Here is a 7,058-nt window from a genome sequence, read left to right on the forward strand (position 1 = left end):
AAGGCGTCATTGGCAAGGCAGGATGAGATTAAGTGCTGCTGTTATACACTCTGTTCTGCCCGAAGTAGCCTGATGGGCTGAATTACTTAAAGTAATTAAATAAGGGGAGATGTTTCCAGAGCTATCCAGATACAGCCAGCCTCTCAAGGTCCTTGATAGCAGAGTGTCCTGCTTCACAATCTCCGTGATGTGAAGCTTTTTTCAACAACCTTATTAGCATGTCCTTGATAACAGACAACGACTAAGACCATCAATTTGTTTTGGCTTAAGATTTGGGTAGAGTTGTGGTAAAAAACTAGAACTGAAATATTTTGAGACTGGGTAGTAGTTTTCAATAAAGTTTCAAACAAACAGTGATTTAAAAAAGCTCAATTTCCACCTTGGCTGGTGTGGCACTGTGGATTGAGTGCCGGCCTGTGAACCCAAAGGTCACAGGTTCAGTTCCCAGCCAAAGCTCATGCCTGGGTTGCAGGCCAGGTTCCCATTTGGGGGCATGCAAGAGGCAACTGATCAATGTACACATTGATGTTTCTCTCCCTCTCTTTCTTCCTTCCTTCCTTTTTCTTTAAAAAATAAAATATTTAGAAAAATAAAAATAAAAAAGGCTCAATTCCCTTGGATCACAGAGTCAACATCACTTTAAGTGAATAAACCGGCAAGTTTGCCATGTAAGTGGTTGATATTTAAGTTTCTGTAATATTCTATTTTTTATAACGGGCAGCTGATATTTCTACTGCATAACTTGTTGACTTGCTCTCTTTCCCTTTTTCTAAGGACTTAGTTTGGGTGACCTGAGAAGCAGATACCGTGATGGTATTATACGTGCAAAAGATTTATTGGGAAAAAAATCTGTGAGGGGTAAAGAGGAAGGAGCTGGAGGAGGCTGGTCATGCTTTCAGAATGCAATGCAGGTCTTAACTGCTGTGGAGGAGAGGGAAGGAAAAATCTTAGACTGTAGTGCAGGTCTAAGAAAGTTTTGGTAAGGCTGATGGGGAGTTTAACCCAAAGTGACCCAGCAGAAGAGTCCTGGCTCTCTCCCAGGAACAGGCCTGCCTTTGCATCCCTGTCACGTTTGGGTGGAGTAGCTGGCGGGAAGCATGGCCTCAGCTCCAATACGGTGATGGATTTCAGGATGCGGTAGTCTGCTTAGGCTGCCATACCAGTACACTACAGACTGACGGGCTTACACAACAGAGATTTATTTCTCATGGTTCTGGAGGCTGGGAAGTCCAAGACAAGGCCTGGCAACGTAGGTTTCATTCTGAGGCTTCTTCTCTTGGCCTGCAGGCAGCTGTCATCTAACTGCTCACATGATCTGTTCTTTGTGTGGAGAGAGAGAGCTCTCTTGTGTCTCTTTTGATGAGCACATTAATACTATCAGATCAGAACCCCACCTTATGACCTCGTTTAACCTGAAATATTTCCTTAGTGGCCTTATCTCCAAGTAGAGCCACAGGGGGTTAGGATTTCAACATATGAATTCTAAGGGAATGCAAACATTTAGTCCATAATAATTGTTCACAGTTGGAGATTTATAGGGTATATTTAAAAAAGTCTTATTGAAGCATAATATACAGAAAATTCCACACATTTTATTTTTTAACGCTTAAATTTTTTTGAAGTATAATCTACAATATGTTAATGTACAATAGAATGTACAAAATTTAAGTGTACAGCTCAAGGTTTTTGACAAGTGTAAAATACCACTACCCACATCAACATATAGAATATATCCATCATTCCAGAAAGTTCTTGTTGACCTTGGTGCTCCAATAAAAGCTCTGGGCAGCGAAGCTCAAATGATTTCTCTAATTTTAGGTGAGTACTTCAGGGAAATGGAATGGAAAAAGGTGACAGGGAGTTCTGGTAGTGATGATGAGGGAGTGACAATTTTAAGGAGGTTGTTGAGGAGATGCTTCTCTGGTAAGGTGGCCTCTCCATCTAAAGGGGGCATTATAATAAGTATAGGTACATGTAGCAATGCTGGTATACTGCTTACGGCTGATTTTCAGGTATAATGATTTTGGGAACATGCACCTCTCGGGCATCTCATCTTTTTGACACTGATGGGTATGTGAAATTTCTAAGCAACTTATATGAAACAGTATTGTCCCTTTATGTTGTAATAAGACAGCTAAAACTTTTCCTAAAGAACAGATAATAGTTCTTGTGGGAAACTTTACTGTCTTCTATATTAATATTTAATGGATGGAAAAATGCATTTGTTGGCTATGGAGATTCTCAGAAACAGATTCATTTATTCATTCAATATTTCATCTTATATATTTATTCAGTAAATATTCATTGAGCACCTACTATGTTCTGCATTTTCAACTAGTTACTGAGAGAGACACAAGTGAATAAGAAAATTCAGGATTTCACAGTCAGAAGTAGAGGAGGCAGAACTGCTAATGAATTGCTCCTGTTGTGACTGGACTAGCTAAAAAAATAGTGGTGGGCTACAGGAGATAGGGAGAAGGAGCCAGCTAGCCGAGGGGGGCACAGGGTAATAAAATGGCTGTAAATGGCTGTGAAATGTGAAACGGGCTATAATGGTGCAACATACAAAATCTTATTGGGGTTCAATTAAGGAAGAAATAATTATCTGAGGCAGCTGTGTTAGATTTCACACAGAGCTCACATATTTTCCTCTTACTAATTCTTTCCTTTAAAATGCTTTGAAAACATTAAAAATAAATATTAATAAAATCAAAGAGTAGTAAAAATATACTATAACCCCAAATAGTAATCTCTTACACCAGTCACACATACTACCCCATTGCATTCCCTAGAGGCAAACATTTTAACTCTTAGCTATTTTGTTTTGTATTGATCTATGTTCCTCTTAAGATTATGCTGATAATGATATTTCTTGATTTATTACCATCTTGACATCACCTATTGATTCCTGTTAAGATAGCTGAGAATTTTACCTTTTTAAATATCACTCACTTTCCACTCTCTGTTCTTCCAAAAAACTGCTTAAGTCAACTTTCAGTGCTTACATTATTACGATATGTAATACCGTTCATTGCAGAGCCAATAGTGTTTAAATGATTATTCCCCCTTTGTATGTAACATTTTATTTTTTCCTTAACAGCTACTTTTTAAAACTTACATATTTTTGTGTCCTTAATTTTTCCCCTGGTAAATTTTATATCTCTCAAAAGAAGTTTTCCCCCAGATGCTTAAATACATTCAAATGGTTTATAAGTATCCATTACTTCCCCATGAAGTCCTTCCTTCTTTTCTCTCCATTCTCTGAATTGGATTGGTTGCTTCTCAGTTCTCCTACCCAGCTGTCATCTGCACACATCTTTTAGTTTACGTCCTGGGACTTTGCATCACCAGGGATCCCTGATTTGCTGGACCTTTTGTCTTCTTTGTTTTGGGTTCATTCATATATGTTTTGCTGGAGCATATGTTCCATAAAGTCTTCAGAAATTGTTGTGGGATGAGTTGTGCTTCCCAAAAAGATATGTTCAAGTTCTAACCTCCAATACCTGTGAACACGATTTGGAAATAGGGTCTTTGCAGATGTAGCGAGTTAGGATGAGGTCATTAGGGTGGACCCTAATCTAGTATAACCAGTGTCCTTATAAAAAGAGAAGAGACATAGATAAACACACAGGAAGAATGCCATATGACAACAGAAGCAGAGGCTGAAATTATGCTGCCACAAACCAAGAACATCAAAGATTGTTAGCAAACACCACGAACTAGAAGTGAGACATTCTGTCCCTTGAAGAACTCCTACCACTCCATCATCTCTCTCACATTAACTTCTAATTCTCTCATCATATGCTTATCTCTTCCAAAAGCTCTCGCAGAATAAATGTAGTCTTAGCTCAATACTTTTTAAAAGGTACAGTTAGTAGCAAAGATAGGTCAAGTGTTAAAATATATTTTATTTTATTTTTTGGAACCAGAATGCCTATAATGCAGAGAGAAGACAGGAGGCCTTTCTATGTTATTTATAGACAAATCTGTACCAATTTAGATACATTGGGATGCCTTTTTTTTTCTTTTTTGATCCCTTCTTTTTACTGCAAATATCTTAAGGCAGCAAAATGGCGAACAATGTGAATAGCATAAGGAAACACAAAGAAAGCAAGGCAACCAACCACGGCTGTGCTATAGGAAGAAAAGTTTACTTCTGCTCTGTGGGACAATTTCTTTGACCTTGTTTCCTTTTCTCACTAAGGTCAGCACTTCGAATTTTTCTCACAATACAGGAAAGGTTTGCAAACATGAAGGAACTTTTGGAAATCAAAATGATTAAAACTAAAAATTCTGAGAATTATTATGATTAAAACCAAGGAAATCTCTGGAAAAATATAATAAAGCATGAGAAGTTGGAAAATCAGAAACAAAGAGATAGTTGTCGTAGTTCAATCCAGGAAAACAAATACCTGCCTAATGAGAATACCAGGGAGAGAGAATAGAAATGAAAAAAATATGTATATTATATTAAAAAAATAGCCAAAGACACATGTCTCCAGATTAAAATGTCAGAGGCTATTCTCCAAATTTCTAATGGGAAAACAAGTCTCTCAGCAGTAGAACTTAATGGATCAATGCCTTCAAAATTTGATGCAGAAATAATTTCAACCTAAAATTCTATACCCAGCCAATAAACCCTACTTGAATTATTATAAGACCCAGTTTTTCTAACATGTAAAAATCCTTAAAATCAGGATGCATCTTGAAATCACTGTTGGTCACATGGTATCAGGACTTGGTTGTGTTCTGTTGATACTTTCCAATAAAATCAAGACAGGACCAACAGCAAAGCGTCAAGAGTAGGAGTAAAATAAAGACATTTTCAGATCTGCCAAAGTGGTATTTACCTCCAATATACTCTTTCTAGGACTGCAATAACAAATTACCACAAACTAGATGACTTAAAACAATGGAAATTTATTTTCTCAGAGTTCTGGAGTCTAAAAATCCAAAAATCAAGGTGTCAGCAAGATCGGTTCATTCTTGGGGCTCAGAAGGAGAATCCACTGAATGTCTCACCCTAGTTTGTGGCATTTGCTGATAATCATTGATGTTCTTGATTTGTGGCCGTATAATTTCAATAGCTGCCTCTGCTGTCATGTGGCATTCTTGATTGTCTGTCTTTGCCTTTTCTCTTCTAATAAGGACAACAGTCATATTGGATTAGGGCCCACCCAAACTGTGGATCTCTTTAACAAAGCATTTGAGAGACTCTTCAGTTTATTTGATGCATTGAAATAATACTTCAATTATGAAGAAAGGACCTCAAAAATTCTTATTGATTTTTAAAATAGTTTATTAAGATAAGCCTATTTATTTTGTGGTTAAAGTTTTTACTATCTTTTGAACACCAGTATTATGCAAATTGAAATAAGAACAGTGTTATTGAAGTCCTTTTTTTTGCTTTTATTATTTTTTAAGGTTTTTTTTATTGCTGTTCAATTACAGTTGTCTCCATTTTTCCCCCATTGCTCTCCCCTGCCCTGCTCACCCCTCCTCTCCCACAATCAGTTCTCTCCCCACAGTTGTCCTTGTCCATGGGTCCTTCAGACATGTTAATTTATGACACTTTCCCTTTTTTCCCACGTTACTTCCCTCCCCCTACCCCTCTGGTTACTGTCAGTTTGTTCTTCATTTCCATGTCTCTGGTTCTATTTTGCTTGCTTGTTTGTTGTGTTGATTAGTTTCCACTTATAAGTACGATCATATGGTATCTGTCTTTCAGATACCAACCTAATTCTGGCTTATTTCACTTAGCATAATGCTCTCCAGTTCCATCCAAGCTGTTGCAAAGGGTTGGAGTTCCTTCTTTCTTTCTGCTGTGTTGTATTTCATTGTGTAAATGTACCACAGTTTTTTGATCCACTCATTTACTGATGGACACTTAGGCTGTTTCTGGCACTTGGCTATTGTAAATTGTGCTGCTATGAACATTGGAGTGTATGTACAATGTATGAACATTGGAGTAGGTTCTTTTGAATTGGTGTTTCAGGATTTTTAGGGTATAATCCAAGCAGTAGAATTGCTGGTTAAAAAGGCAGTTCCATTTTTAGTTTTCTGAGGAAATTCCAAACTGTTTCCCACAGTGGCTGCACCAGTCTGCACTCCCACCAGCTAGGGTTATTTTTTCTCCACAACTTCGCCAGCACTTGTTGTTTGTTGATTTGTTTATGATAGCCATTCTGACTGGTGTGAAGTAGTATCTCATTGTGGTTTTAATTTGCATCTCTCTGAGGTATAGTGATATTGAGCATCCTTTCTTACATCTCTGGGCCCTCTGTCTGTCCTCCTTAGAGAAGTGTCTGTTCAGGTCCTTTGCCCATTTTTTAATTGGATTTTTAGCCTTCTTCATGTGGATTCATGTGAGTTCTTTTTTTTTTTTTTTTTTTTTTTTTTTGTTGTTGTTGTTGTTGTTGTAAACTGGGACACATTTATTTGCCGAACACTTTAGCCCCACACTTGACACGGTATCCAAATAAGCACTTGGCCCTAACTGGTATTTTGTAGAAAGGTCCGAGCTACACCTTAGCCAGATTAAGTTCCTGTCACCACCATGCCCTTAAAGTGCTTAAGACCACAGTCCCACCATCCACTCCCGCGGCTAACAGCCTACAGGATTTCCCACGTCTCCCTACAGCATTTCAACCTTAGCTTTAAGGACTGGGCCGTTACAACCCCCGGAAAACCCACCCCCAGCAGCGTGGTGCTGCCTTGTCGCTCGCGGTTAAAAAGGCCGCCAGCCGCGGAGCAGTCGGCCCCAGTTATGCGCAAGCTTGTGCTCTGGCGCTGCAGCCTGACCCCCGGCACCACGCGCAGGCGCAGCGGGGGCTCAAAGGCAGCGCATCATGTGAGTTCTTTATATATTTTGGAGATCAAAATCTTATCTGAGGTATGATTGGCAAATACATTTTCCCTTACATTTGGTTCCCTTTTCATTTTACTAATTTTTTTTTTTTAGCTGTGCAGAAGCTTTTTATTTTGATGAGGTCCCATTTGTTTCTTTCCTTTATATCCCTTGCTCTAGGGGACATGTCAGTGAAAATATTGCTGCTTGG

At 38.5% G+C, this 7,058-nt stretch overlaps 1 non-coding gene across 1 annotated transcript; it reads right to left on the minus strand.

Moving 5' to 3' along the window:
• Positions 1-6,712: 6,712 nt before the first annotated feature.
• LOC128779818 (small nucleolar RNA SNORA76) lies at positions 6,713-6,845 on the minus strand. The gene has a single exon (XR_008425893.1). It is a non-coding gene; the product is annotated as a small nucleolar RNA SNORA76 (small nucleolar RNA).
• Positions 6,846-7,058: the final 213 nt, after the last annotated feature.

Source organism: Desmodus rotundus, chromosome 1, assembly GCF_022682495.2.
Source record: "Desmodus rotundus isolate HL8 chromosome 1, HLdesRot8A.1, whole genome shotgun sequence".
Taxonomy (NCBI): domain Eukaryota; kingdom Metazoa; phylum Chordata; class Mammalia; order Chiroptera; family Phyllostomidae; genus Desmodus; species Desmodus rotundus.